Genomic DNA, 16,010 nt, shown 5'->3' on the forward strand with positions numbered 1-16,010 from the left:
GGAAGTTTGACCGAGGGATTGACTTTTTGATATCGGGGTCGAAATCCGATTCTAAAAATTTTCATAGCTCCGTTATGTCATTTATGACTTGCGTACAAAATTTGAGATCAATCGGACTTGATTTGATAGGTTCAGGTGTTGTTTGTAGAAATTGAAAGCTTCAAAGTTCATTAGGCTTGAATCTATGTGTGATTCGTGATTTTAGCATTGTTTGATGTGATTTGAGGTTTCAAATAAGTTCGTATGATATTTTTGGACTTGTTGGTGTATTGGGTTGAGGTCCCGAGGGCCTCGGGTGAGTTTCGGATGGTTAACGGATCAAAAATGGGATTTAAACAGCTGCTGCAAAAGCTGCTGCAAATTCTCTTTTTCTGTGCAATTGAGCCCCAGAAATCGAGCCGAGGATCGAAGGCAGGCTCGAGATCCATGATCGAAGGCCCAGGATCGAGGGTTATGACCAAGGCCAGCGATCGAAGGCCATAAGGATCGAAGCCATGATTGATAGCCAGGATCGACGGCTGTGATCGAGCCCCAGGGTCGAGGGCCATGATCGGACTCCCCATGATCGGACTCTCATGATCGAGGTCCAGGATCGGACTCTCATGATCGAGGTCCAGGATTGGACTACACGATCGAGGTCATCCTGGACCGATCCGTAAGTTATAAAAACAGGGGGGTTTCGTCCCATTCGCCATTTTTAACAACTTGGAGCTTGAGTAGAGGCGAGCTTTGATATATCTTCAAGGAAAAATATTGGGGTAAGTGTTCTTAACTCAATCTTGGTTAGATTACCCGAATCCATCACTGTTTTTAACATTTAATTGGTGATTTAAGTTGAACAAATTTAAAAACCCTCTTGGATAGATTTGTGGATTTGAGGGTCGAATCGTTGCTGGAATTTAGTCATTTTGGTATGGTTAGACTAATGGTTGAATGGGCGTTCATATTTCGTAACTTTCGCCGGATTTCGAGACATGGGCCCCACGGGCCATTTTTGAGTTAATTTCGGATTTTTATTGAAACAAAATATAGTATTTTCGTATATAATAAATTCTATAATTTTTGTTGACTGTATCGAATTAATTATGACTAGATACGAGTCGATCGGAGTCAGAAAATCGAGGAAAAAGTATAATACTTGATTAAATTGGAGCAAGTCGAGGTAAGTGACTTGTCTAACCTTGTGTGGGGGAAATTTTCCCTAGAATTGATATTAATGTGATTATTGAAATATGTTGAAAGTCGTGTACACGAGGTGACGAGTCTGTACACGGACTAAATGTGAAAGATTATATTTTTAAATTATGTAGATCATTGTTGCGCAGTTATTAAATTATTTTATCTTGTTATATTCTTCATCATTGATCGGTGATATATATTTCAGATATGTTTACCTTTTTTCTGCTAATTATTTTACCTGTTTAATTGAAACTTGATTTCTTTTATACTGTGCATTATTTGAAGGTTGATTTTCTTTAAATTAAATATTATTAATATAAAGTATTTGACATTTTTAAATTTGATATTGAAACAACGTATTAAAAATATTATTTTTCTGAATTATTTATTCTTGAATATTTTCGTAAGATTTTTTTTTTTTGGATTATTCTGGCATGAGCCGTGAGCTTTTTATTATTGAAAAATATTGTTGTTGATTTTTTTTGTGGAAAATTGAAATATTAGGCACTTGAGGTGCAAATTATGATATATTGTGATATTGATACACATGCGGTGGTATAAGGTTTGGGTGTTGAAACGCATGCGGTGAGATAAGGGTGGCTTGATACGCATGGCTAGTAGGAGTGACTACTAAAAGTCATGCGGTGTGATAAGGGTGGCTAAAACGCGGGATGCTATTTCGGGGAAAAAAATACTTTCTTAAAATAAATTGTGAAGACTCCTGCTGTGGTATAAAGAAATTAGATATTGTAAAATTATTTATAATTTGGGACTGCGAGGCGATACCTCGGTAGTGCCCTTGTTGATATTGATTTATGGCCATAGTTGCTTTCGATTAATTATTGTGATTTTCATAAAGTTGAAGAAAATTATGTTTTGATTCCACGAGATATTATTTGCAATTATTTTGTGTCATTAAATGCGACATACTATTTGATTCATCTCCAATGTCATTTTATTTTACTATATTGATAAACATTTTACCATGCCATTATTATATTCCAGTAGGGCCTTACCTGGCCTCATCACTACTCTACCGAGGTTAGGCTTGGCACTTACTGGGTACCGTTGTGGTGTACTCATACTATACTTCTACACATCTTTTTGTGCAGATCCAGGTACATTTTATCAACCTAGACATCAGTGAGTTACCTGCGCACGGAGACTTCAAGGTATATCTGCCAGCGTCCGTAGACTCCGTAGTCCCCTTCTATCATTTTATGTTGCTTCCTTATATTTTATTTAGACCTTGACTTATAGAGACATTGAGAATAAATTCTTAGAAACTTGTGATTTATTTTTATCGGGTTTTGGAAGTTGAAATTGTTTGAATTGTAGTTTATCTATTTCAGATATTATTATTATTCCGCATTGATAGGCTTACCTAGTCTTAGAGACTAGGTGCCATCACGACATCCTACGGAGGGAATTTGGGGTCGTAACAAGTTGGTATCAGAGCACTAGGTTCATAGGTGTTATGAGTCATAAGCAGGTTTAGCAGAGTCTTGCGGATCGGTACAGAGATGTCTGTTCTTATCTTCGAGAGGCTATGGAACTGTTAGGAAATATTCACTTCTTTTATTCCTTATCGTGCGTATTTGTTGACTTCAAAATTTTAAACAATTGTCTTTCTATTCTCTCACAGATGGCGAGGACACGCACGACTAGATTTGATGATCAAACACCCGCGCCCCCCTGTTGGAGCCGCAAGAGGCCGGGGTCGGGGCAGAGGCCGAGTCAGAGGCTGAGGAAGACCACGTGGTGCAGCTAGAGCACCTGCACGAACTGCTGCCCCAGAGCCACTAGTAGCTCCAGTTGGAGAGCAGGCACCTGAGACGCCTGTTAGTACTCCTGCACTTCAGGAGACTCTTGCCCAGGTTTTGAGCATGTTTGGCACTTTAGCTCAGGCAGGATTAATTCTACTTGCTCCTGCCACATCTCAGGCTGGGGGAGGAGCGCAAACTCCCGCCGCCCGTACTCCAGAGCCACGTGCCCAAGTTGACCATGCCCCAGAGGTTATACCAGCGCAACTAGTTGTCCCAGTTCGGCCTGATATTAGGACAGCAGTTTCAGAGGGGGAGCAGCTCAGGCTCGAGAGGTATAAGAAGTACCACCCTCTCACTTTCAGTGGTTTAGCTTCAGAGGATGCTCAGGGTTTTCTGGAGGAATGTCACCGTATCCTTCGTACTATAGGTATTGTGGATTCCAGTGGGGTTTCTTTCACTACATTCCAGTTTAGAGGAGCAGCCTACCAGTGGTGGTGGGCATATGAGTTGGATAATCCCGCTGAGGCATCTTCACTCACTTGGACTCAATTTTCGGATATGTTCTTAAGGGAGTATGTTCCTCAGAGTCTTAGGGATGCATGGCGCGCAGAGTTTGAGTAGTTGCACCAGGGTTCTATGACTGTGTCAGAGTATGCGGTCCGATTCAGTGATTTGGCTAGGCATGCACCAGCCTTAGTTGCTACTGTTCGAGAGTGGGTTCGCAGATTTATTGAGGGTCTTCACCCTAGTATCAGATACAGTATGGTCCGAGAGCTAGAGATGGACATCACATACCAACAGGTGGTGTCAATTGCTAGAAGATTGGAAGGTATGTTGACTCGGGAGAGGGAAGCTAAGAGACCCCGAGATTCTGGAACATATAATAATTCTCGTGCCCCAGTTGCAGCCTGTCATGGTAGAGGTTATGTGAGCCATCCTATTCATTCAGCACTTCCAGTTTCCAGTGGTATTCCGACTACTCCCAAACCACAGGTTCCATATTATGCACCACCAGTGTCTGTTGTACCTCCTGTACGGGGTGCTTTCAGCGGACAGTCTAGTCGATCAGGCACGAGCCAATCTCAACAGCCACGTCCTCCGAGGGCTTGTTTTGAGTGTGGTGACACTCGTCATATCATGAGGGATTTCCCCATAATTAGGAGGGGTGCACCTCCACGGATATCTCAGGCCCACCTATTCCACAGGGTCCTCAGGCTTCTCAGGCCATGATTACTACACCAATTGCCATTCTGCCTGCACAGCCAGCTAGAGGTGGAGGTCAGGAAGGTAGAGGTTGCCCTAGAGGGGGAGGCCAGGCCAGATAATATGCCCTTTCTACTAGGACAGATGTCGTTGCATCCGATTCTGTTATCACAAGTATTATTCCGGTATGTCATAAAGATGCATCAGTTTTATTTGATCCAGGCTCCACTTATTCTTATGTGTCATCTTATTTTACCCCGTATTTGGGCGTATCACGTGATTACTTGAGTTCTTCTATTTATGTATCTACACCCGTGGGTGAATCCATTATTGTGGACCGTGTGTATCGGTCGTGTTTAATTGTTATCAGTGGTTTTGAGACCAGAGCTGATTTATTATTGCTCAGTATGGTGGACTTCAATATTATTTTGGGCATGGACTGGTTGTCGCCCTATCACGCTATTCTTGATTGTTACGCCAAGACGGTGACATTGGCTATGCCGGGTCTACCGCAGCTAGAGTGGAGAGGTACCTCGGATCATGTTCCTAGCAGGGTTATTTCATTTCTTAAAGCTCAACGAATGGTTGAGAAGGGGTGTGATGCATATCTGGCCTATGTGAGAGATGTTAGTATTGATACTCCTATTGTAGAGTCAGTTCCTGCAGTAAGGGATTTTCTTGATGTATTTCCAGAAGATCTTTCAGGTATGCCACCCGACAGGGATATTAATTTTGGTATTGATCTATTACCGGGTACTCAGCCCATTTCTATTCCACCATACCGTATGGACCCAGCAGAGTTGAAAGAATTAAAAGAACAGTTACAGGAATTGCTTGATAAGGGTTTCATTCGGCCTAGTGTATCGTTGTGGGGTGCTCCTGTCTTATTTGTAAAGAAGAAGGATGGTTTTATGCGGATGTGTATTGATTATCGCCAGTTGAACAAGGTTACAGTGAAGAACATGTATCCATTGCCACGTATTGATGACTTATTTGATCAGCTTCAGGGTGCCAAGGTATTCTCTAAAATTGACTTACGTTCAGGCTATCATCAGTTGAAGATTCGGGAGCCAGATATTCCGAAGACTGCTTTCAGGACTCGGTACGGTCATTACGAGTTCCTTGTGATGTCTTTTGGGCTGACCAACGCCCTAGCAGCATTTATGCACTTAATGAATAATGAATTTGAACCCTATCTTGATTCCTTCATCATTGTGTTTATTGACGACATTCTGGTGTATTCCCGGAGTCAGGAAGATCATGAACAACACTTGAGGACTGTGCTTCAGATTTTGAGAGAAAGGAATTTATATGCAAAATTTTCAAAGTATGAATTCTGGCTTGATTCAGTGGGATTTTTGGGTCATATAGTTTCGTGCGAGGGGATCAAGGTAGACCAAAGAAGATTGAAGCAGTGCAGAGTTGGTCCAGACCGTCCTCTGTTACGGAAATCTGGAGTTTCCTTGGTTTGGCTGGGTATTATCGCCGATTTGTAAAGGGTTTCTCTTCTATTGCTGCATCTATGACCAAAGTGATCCAGAAGGGTGCTCCATTCAGGTGGACCGAGGAATGTGAGGAGAGCTTCCAAAAGCTCAAGACATCTTTGACTACAGCCCCAATATTGGTATTACCTACAGGTACAAGATCTTATATTGCTTATTGTGACGCATCGCGTATTGGTCTCGGCGCAGTATTAATGCAAAACAGTAGGGTGATTGCCTACGCGTCCAGACAGTTAAAGGTGCATGAGAAGAATTATCATGTACATGACCTGGAGTTAGCAGCTATTGTTCATGCCTTGAAAATTTGGCGGCATTATTTGTACGGTGTCCATTGTGAGATCTACACCGATCACCGGAGTCTACAGCATCTGTTTAAACAGAAGGATCTTAACTTGCGGCAGCGGAGGTGGTTGGAGTTGCTTAAGGATTATGATATCACCATTCTCTATCATCCTGGGAAGGCCAATGTGGTGGTCGATGCCTTGAGTCATAAGGCGGAGAGTTTGGGCAGCTTAGCATATTTACCGGCAGCAGAGAGGCCTTTGGCCTTGGATGTTCAGGCCTTGGCCAACCAGTTTGTTAGATTGGATGTTTTCGAGCCGAGTCGAGTTTTGGCTTGTGTGGTTTCTCAGTCTTCTCTTTATGATCGTATCAGGGAATGCCAGTATGATGACCCTCATCTGCTTGTCCTTAAGGATACAGTTCAGCACGGTGATGCCAAGGAAGTCACTATTGGATATGACGATGTATTACAGATGCGGGGCAGGCTATGTGTGCCTAATGTGGATGGCTTGCGTGAGTTGATTCTCCAGGAGGCTCACCGTTCGCGGTACTCCATTCATCCGGGTGCTGCAAAGATGTAACAGGACTTGAGACAACACTATTGGTGGAGGCGGATAAAGAAAGACATAGTGGGGTATGTATCTCGGTGTCTAAATTGTCAACAGGTGTAATATGAGCATCAGCGACCGGGTGGATTACATCAGAAGTTAGAGATTCCAGAATGGAAATGGGAGTGGATCACTATGGATTTCGTTGTTGGGCTCCCACGGACTCAGCAGAAGTTTGATGCAGTTTGGGTGATTGTGGATAGGCTGACCAAATCAGCTCATTTCATTCCTGTGATTACTACTTACTCTTCAGAACAGCTGGCTCAGGTATATATTCGTGAGATTGTCAGACTTCACGGTGTACCGGTATCTATCATCTCTGACCGGGGTACACAGTTTACCTCACGATTTTGAAGGGCAGTACAACGTGAGTTGGGTACTCAGGTAGAGTTGAGTACAGCATTTCACCCTCAGACGGACGGGCAGTCCGAACATACTATTCAGATACTGGTGGATATGTTTTGGGCGTGTGTGATAGATTTTGGGGGTGCTTGGGATCAGTTCTTACCACTTGCGAATTTTGCTTACAACAACAGTTACCAGTCAAGCATTCAGATGGCTCCGTATGAGGCCTTGTATGGTAGGCGGTGCCGGTCTCCAGTGGGTTAGTTCGAACCGGACGAGTCTAGACTATTGGGTACAAACTTAGTTCAGGATGCCCTAGAAAGGGTTAAGATGATTCAGGATCGACATCGTACAGCCCAATCTAGACAGAAGAGTTATGCGGATCGGAAGGTTCGCGATGTTGCATTCATGGTTGGTGAGCGGGAATTTCTCCGGGTTTCGCCTATGAAGGGTGTGATGAGGTTCGGGAAGAGGGGCAAGTTGAGCCCTAGGTATATTGGGCTTTTTGAGATTCTTGAGAGAGTTGGAGAGATGGCTTACAGACTTGCATTACCACCTAGTCTTTCTGCGGTTCATCCGGTATTCCATATTTTTATGCTTCAAAAATATCACGGCGATCCGTCTCATGTGTTAGACTTCAGTTCGGTTCAGTTGGACAAGGATCTATTTTATATTGAGGAACCAGTGGCTATTTTAGATAGGCAGGTTCGAAAGCTGAGGTCAAAGAACATTGCTTCCGTGAAGGTTCAGTGGAGGGGTCATCCGGTCGAGGAGGCGACTTGGGAGGCCGAGCATGATATACGCAGTTGTTATCCACACTTATTCACCAGCTCAAGTACTTTTTTTAACTCTGTTCGAGGACGAACATTTGTTTTAGTAGTGGAGAATGTGATGACCCAAAAATGTCATCTTTAAATGTAATGATTAATTATGTGATCTAAGCACTATTTACTATTACTCGACTTGCGTGTGCAGTCCGTAAAAGTTTTTCCGGAAAGTTTTCAGGTGAAAAATGGATTAAAATGTGAATTAGATGCTTAAAACACAACTAAGTTGACTTTGGTCAACATTTTGAGCAAACGGACTCGGATCAGTGTTTTGACAGTTCCGGTAGGTCCGTATCATGAATTGGGACTTGGGCGTATGCCCGGAATCAAATTTCGAGGTCCCTAGCCCTGAGATATGGAATTTTGACGAAACATTTAAAGTTTAAGTTCAAATAGTGACCGGATGTCGAATTACGTGCAAATGACCCCGGAATAGAATTTTGATGTCCAATAGCTCCGTATAGTAATTTTGGACTTAGAAGCGTGATCGGAATTTTATTTGGAATTCCGTAGTGGAATTAGGCTTGAAATGCCGAAAGTTGAATTTATGGGAAGTTTGACCGAGGGGTTGACTTTTTGATATCGGGGTCAAAATTTGATTCTCAAATTTTCATAGCTCCGTTATGTCATTTATAACTTGCGTGCAAAATTTGAGGTCAATAGGACTTGATTTTATAGGTTCCGGTGTTGTTTGTAGAAATTGAAAGCTTCAAAGTTCATTAGGCTTGAATCTATGTGTGATTCGTGATTTTAGCGTTGTTTGATGTGATTTGAGATTTCAAATAAGTTCGTATGATATTTTAGGACTTGTTGGTGTATTGGGTTGAGGTCCCGAGGGCCTCGGGTGAGTTTTGGATGGTTAACGGATCAAAAATGGGACTTAAACAACTGCTGCAAAAGCTGCTGCAAATTCTCTTCTGCTGTGCAATCGAGCCGAGCTGAGGATCGAAGGCAGGCTCGAGATCCATGATCGAAGGCCACTGATCGAAGGCCCAGGATCGAAGGTTATGACTAAGGCCAGTGATCGAAGGCCATAAGGATCGAAGCCATGATCGATAGCCAGGATCGACGGCTGTGATCGAGCCCCAGGGTCGAGGGCCATGATCGAACTCCCATGATCGGACTCCCCATTATCGGACTCCCATGAACGAGGTCCAGGATCGGACTACACGATCGAGGTCAGCCTGGACAGATCCATAAGTTATAAAAACAGGGGGGTTTCGTCCCATTCGCCATTTTTAACAACTTGGAGCTTGAGCAGAGGCGATCTTTGATATATCTTGAAGGAAAAATATTGGGGTAAGTATTCTTAACTCAATTTGGTTAGATTACCCGAATCCATCACTATTTTTAATATTTAATTGGTGATTTAAGTTGGAAAAATTTGAAAACCCTCTTGGATAGATTTGTGGATTTGAGGGTCGAATCGTTATTGGAATTTAGTCATTTTGGTATGGTTAGACTCGTGGTTGAATGGGCATTTGTATTTCGTAACTTTAGCCGGCTTTCGAGATATGGGCCCCACGGGCCATTTTTTAGTTAATTTCGGATTTTTATTGGAAAAAAATATAGTATTTTCGTATAGAATTAATTATATAATTTTTGTTGACTGTATCGAATTAATTATGACTAGATACGAGTCGATCGTGGTCGGAAAATCGAGGAAAAAGCATAATACTTGATTAAATTGGAGCATGTCGAGGTAAGTGACTTGTCTAACCTTGTGTGGGAAAAATTTCTCCTAGAATTGATATTAATGTGATTATTGAAATATGTTGAAAGTCGTGTACACGAGGTGACGAGTGTGTACACGGGCTAAATGTGAAAGATTATATTTTTAAATTGTGTAGATCATTGTTGCGCAGTAATTAAATTATTTTATCATGTTATATTCTTCATCATTGATCTGTGATATATATTTTAGATTTGTTTACCTTTTTCCTGCTAATTATTTTACCTGTTTAATTGAAACTTGGTTTCTTTTATACTTTGCATTATTTGAAGGTTGATTTTTTAAAAATTAAATATTATTAATATGAAGTATTTGACATTTTTAAATTTTATATTGAAACAACGTATTAAAAATTTGAAATATTATTTTCCTGAATTATTTATTCTTGAATATTTTCGTAAGATTTTTTTTTGGGATTATTCTGAGCATGAGCCGTGAGCTCTTTATTGTGGAAAAATATTGTTGTTGAATTATTTTGGCAAGTTAAATTATTTGAGCACTTGAGGTGCAAATTGTGATATATTGTGATATTGATACGCATGCGGTGGTATAAGGTCTGGGTGTTGAAACGCATGCGGTGAGATAAGGGTGGCTTGATACGCGTGGCTAGTAGGGGTGACTACTAGAAGTCATGCGGTGTGATAAGGGTGGCTAAAACGCGGGATGCTATTTCGGAAAAAAAAATACTTTCTTTAAATAAATTGTGAAGGCTCCCACGGTGGTATAAGGAAATGAGATATTGTGAAATTATTTATAATTTGGGACTACGAGGCGGTACCTCGGTAGTGCCCTTGGTGATATTGATTTATGGCTAAAGTTGCTTTCGATTAATTGTTGTGATTTTCTTAAAGTTGAAGGAAATTCTGTTTTGATTCTACGAGATATTATTTGTAATTATTTGGTGTCATTAAATGTGACATACTATTTGATTAATTTCCAATGTCATTTTATTTTACTATATTGATAAACATTTTACCATGCCATTATTATATTTCAGTAGGGCCTCACCTGATCTCGTTACTACTCTACCGAGGTTAGGCTTGACACTTACTGGGTACCGCTGTGGTGTACTCATACTATACTTCTGCACATCTTTTTATGTAGATCCATGTACATTTTACCAGCCTAGACATCAGTGAGTTACCTGCGCACGGAGACTTCGAGGTATATCTGCCAGCGTCCGCAGACTCCGCAGTCCCCTTCTATCATTTTATGTTGCTTCCTTATATTTTATTTAGACCTTGACTTATAGAGACATTGAGAATAAATTCTTAGAAGCTTGTGATTTATTTCTACCGGGTTTTGGGAGTTGAAATTGTTTGAATTGTAGTTTATCTATTTCAGATATTATTATTATTCCGCATTGATAGGTTTACCTAGTCTTAGAGACTAGGTGTCATCACGACATGCTACAGAGGGAATTTGGGGTCGTGACAGAAGTTCTATCCTAATTTTGATTTTTATATCTTTAAACAAATAGCCAGTTATATTCATTGTTTACTTTTATTTTATATCACTGTGAAAAAAAAGGACAAAAAATCACTACGTATCTAAACTATTATGAATGGAAGGGCCAAAACAGCTGTATTTTGGGTAGCTGGATGGCATTGTCAAGTGTGTCTATGTTATGAGAAATGTGACTGTAAATAAAGCGCAGCTTAAAGAAATTAAGACGCGATTTATGTTATGAGAAACGAAGACATGATTTAACATGATTTGTTACGTAACACGTCCACTATGGAGAAAATCAGTAAGAAATATTGAAAGGAGTAACAGGCCCATTAATTCTTAACCTCAGTTTAATTCTTGATGAGACTGTTTCTATATGTCTCGCCTCTTAAGTCTCTTCATCAGAAGCAAATTCTATTTCAGTCATTAGGATCTAAGGGCCCTTGAGTACTTTAATTGAGCCAACTTTGTATCCACAAAATGGATTCAAGAATTCTCTAATTTTCCCTAGCTAGGCTAGCCGCTAGCTATTTGAGTACTTGAAAACGAAATGCAAAAGAAATTATAACAAATTATGGAAAATTTCCCAGAGGAACATGATAGGATGAACTAGTCCAATTTGATTTCGCCCTTTACCCGTATCGGGACTGACTAATTTAGACTCATACCGGAAAGTCTCACATTGGGGGTTAAATGATCCTTAACAAATGCACTAGATATACGTAGGGCTAGAACTTGAGAGGAGAAAAAGTACTTACCACTCTAACACAAACCTAAAATCCTAATTCCGTCACTATCGAATGTACATTTATTCCTTTTCTGAAATTTTTTGCCAAATTTATATGGCTCTCGGTGAATTTTATATCTTTATGTATGTGACTCACGAAAAATAAGACGTGCTATATGTCTACTATATTGAATTAAGATTTAAGGTCATGCAAATATATACATGGTCATGAACTTAGAGAAATAGATATACTATATGTATATATACATATCTACACAGTTGGAAATTGGGTCCAACCATCTAGAAAACCTCTGGACAATCAAAACTTTTAATTGATCAATCAATGGAGGACAAATAATAATTTTACCAACTAAGAGATCGTTTGGCCAAGTTTTTGGGAGACCAAAAATATATTTTTTTGGGTCAAAAATATACTTTTTGAAAAATTAAGGTGTTTGGCCAAAAATGAAAAAGTATTTTTGAGCAGCAGCAAAAGCAGTTTTCTGCTTTTTTGGGGAGAAGCTATAAATTTTAGCTTCTTCCAAAAAGTAGAAGCAGAAGCGAAAAAAATTAATTTATTCAAGATAAAAATAACCTTACAATAAATTTATATTTCAATTTTTCTACTTTTGGGGAGAAACTACAAATTTTAGCTTATTCCAAAGAGTAGAAGCAGAAGCAAAAAAATAATTTATTCAAGACAAATATAACCTTACAATAAATTTATACTTTCCAAATTATCCCTCATTAATTAATCATTTTTCTTTTTCTTTTTCTTTTTCTTTTCCTTTTCCTTTTCCTTTTTCTTTTTCTTTTTCTTTTTCTTTTCCTTTTCCTTTTCCTTTTTCTTTTATTTCTACTATACATTTCTTCACTTTTTTATTTTAATCATAGTTTTATTCTATATTTTAAATTATATTTAATGATGTATTTTGACACATTTAAATTATCATGTAAACAATAAGTAATACCAAACACTCAATGTTATTGCTTTGGAATAATTATATTTTATATTGATTGAAAATTTTAATTTATATTTTTACTTAATGTTTTACATTTTAATTGAATTCTTTTATAATAAATATTTAAATTTATTTTTATTTTCTGAATGATAGTAATGGCAAATTAAGCTTCTACTATCTCTTTTCATAATTTGATACTTAAAAGTATTTTTTTTAAAGATTGGCCAAACACAATGAACTTATTGTCACGACCCAAAATCCCAACCTATCGTGATGGCGCCTATCTCAATACTAGGCACGCCGATAATCTCTATGAACCATAATTTCTCTTAAGTTTGAAAATATAATAATTTAATACAATACAAAATCCCATAAATACTGACACGAACACTCCCCAAAAACTGGTGTCACTGAGTACGTGAGCATCTAATATGAATACAAGTCTGGAAAATACGGTCTATAATAATCTGAGACCAAATACAGTAAACAAAGAGATAGAGTAGGAGAGACAAGGTCTGAAAAATACGGCAGCTACCTCAAAATCTCCTGAAAATTAGCTGTACGGAAGAATCAACGCTCGCTATATCCGAAAATACCTGAATCTGCACACGAAGTGCAGGGTGTAGTATGAGTACAACCACCTCAGTAAGTAACAATAATAAATAAAGAACTGAAGATAGTAACGAGCTACACAGTTATGGTTCATTTCTAGTAATTCCAGCAAAGAATAGACCTGCTATCAAATCTGGCAGTTTAATGTCAAATTAATTTTTATACAGTTCCTGTTCATGTAATCCGTATATAAAAAGCTTTCAGGGATTTCACAACAATGACAGATAATAACTAAGTGCAACAACAAATAAAAATCAAGTACAACCTCTCACGACAACAATCACTCACTGGGCTCCCAGCCCTCATCACTCTCTCTCAATGGGTACCCGTGCTCACTAGGAGTGTACAGACTCTGGAGGGACTCCTACAACCCAAGCGCTATAATCTGCACAGACAACTCACGTGCCATAATATAATAAAAGGATCCGCACGGCCAACTCACGTGCTGCACGGCCAACTCACGTTCTATAGTATAATATAAGGATCCGCACGGCCAACTCACGTGCTATAGTATAATATAAGGATCTGCACGGCCAACTCTTGTGCTGCACGGACAACTCAAATGCTATGGTATCAATATCTCACAATCAGGCCCTCGGCCTCACTCAGTCATAAATCTTTCCAGTCTCTTGGGCTCTCAATAATCATGAAATCAGCCCAAATAACAATGATATGATGTATTAATAATAATAACAGAGACTGAGATAAAATGTGCAAGTAAAAACTGAGACTGAGTACATATAGCATTTAGCAGGCAATTCAACAAGTACGTAACCTTTGTGGGTCCCAACAGTACTATCACATAGCCTAAGCATGATTTGTAACATGATTTACAGTCAAATTTTTATCAACACATTGAAAGCATATAGCTAACAACAAATTATTCAATTTTACAGTTTTTCGGGACGGACCAAGTCACAATCTCTTCGGTGCACGCCCACACTCCCGTTACCTAGCATGTACGTCACCTCAAAAATAATCACATGATACCAAAATTTGGAGTTTCATACCCTCAGGACCAGATTTAAAATTGTTACTTACCTCAGAGCGTGAAATTCTTTACTCTGCTATGCCTTTGCCTCGCAAATCAGCCTCCGAATGCCTCGAATCTAGTCACAAATAATTCGTTTCAATCAATAAAATTTATTAAAATTAACTACATAAGAAAATGTTAATTTTTCATAAAAATCCGAATTTTAGCTCAAAACTCGCCAGTGGGGCCCACGTCTCGGAACTCGACAAAAGTTATAAAATCCGAAAGCTCATTCAACCACGAGTCTAACCATACCAATTTTATCAAAATCCGACCCAACTCGACCCTTAAATCTTCAATTTAAACTAAGAGGGTTTTCAAACTTTTCCAACTTAATTCACCAATTAAATGATACAAACAACAATGGATTCGGGTAATTTAACCAATATCGATTTAAGAACACTTACCGTGTTATTTTTTTTGAAAAATTCCCGAAAATTGCCTCTTCCCGAGCTCAAATCCGTCAAAAACTGAAAATGGGAAACTCTCTATCTAGACCTCTCTTCTTCGTGAACGCGACAGGTCCCTCGCATTTGCGAAGCACAAAATGTGCTTCCCAACATTTGCTCTTCGCAAATGCGAGACACTGCTTGCGAACGCGATGCTTTACGGAGCCCTTCTTCGTGAACGCGAAAACAAACACCCATGCCTACTAATTTTCCCTTCGCGAACGCGATACCCCAAACGCGAATGCGATGCACAACCCAGCTCCTCTTCGCGAACGCGAGACCCCCCTCGCGAACGCGAAGAGTAAATCTTGCCTGCCTGAAATTCTTCTTCGCGAACACGATAGCCCACTCGCGAACCCGAAAGAGAAAATTCGAAAAATGCAGCAACAGATATCAACAATCTCACCAAGGCCACAAATGATCTGTTAACCATCTAAAACTTACCCGAGCCCCTCGGGACCTCAACCAAATATACCAACAAGTCCTAAAACATCATACGACCTCAGTCGAACCCTCAAATCACCTAAAACAACGCTAAAACCATGAATTACGTCCCAATTCAAGAATAATGAACTTTGAAATTTTTAATTTCTACAAACGACTCCGGAACCTATCAAATCACGTCCGATTGACCTCAAATTTTGCATACAAGTCATAAATAACATAACAGAGGTATTCCAATTTTCATAATCGGATTCCGACCCCGATATCAAAAAGTCAACCCCCGGTCAAACTTTCCAAAAATTAAACTTTCGGTATTTCAAGCCTAATTCCTCTACGGACCTCCAAATAATATTTCGGACACGCTTCTAAGTCCAAAATCACCATACAGAGCTATTGAAATCATAAAAATTCAAATCCGAGGTCGTTTACACATAGGACCATACCCGGTCCACTTTTCTAACTTAATTTTTCAATTATGAGACTAAGTGTCTCATTTCACTCAGAATCCCTGCCGCACCCGAACCAATTAACCCGGCAAGTCGTCAAACAACTATAGAGCATAAATTGAGCAGTAAATGGGGGAACGGGGTTATAATACTCAAAACGACCGGCCGGGTCGTACACTTATAAAAAGCATTACTCAAACGAATAAGTCAAACACAAACTGCTATGCAAAAGTACTTTTTCAATGAGTACTTTTAAACAAAAACACTTTTTAAAATAAGCAATTTTTGGCAACTTGGCCAAACGAGCTCTAAGATTGGTACCCATGCCAACCCTTAAAATACATGTTTTCCTCTTTCAACGGCAAAAAGCCATCACTTTCAATCAAAAGCCGGCATTTATAAACTAGAGGCATATTTAGGATTTGAATATTATGAGTTCGAATT

General features: G+C 39.5%; 1 pseudogene; it reads left to right on the plus strand.

The window, feature by feature from the left end:
* The first annotated feature begins 4,462 nt into the window (after nt 1-4,462).
* Nucleotides 4,463-7,329, plus strand: LOC138906602 (uncharacterized; annotated as a pseudogene).
* Nucleotides 7,330-16,010: the final 8,681 nt, after the last annotated feature.

This window comes from Nicotiana tomentosiformis, chromosome 1, assembly GCF_000390325.3.
Source record: "Nicotiana tomentosiformis chromosome 1, ASM39032v3, whole genome shotgun sequence".
Lineage (NCBI taxonomy): Eukaryota > Viridiplantae > Streptophyta > Magnoliopsida > Solanales > Solanaceae > Nicotiana > Nicotiana tomentosiformis.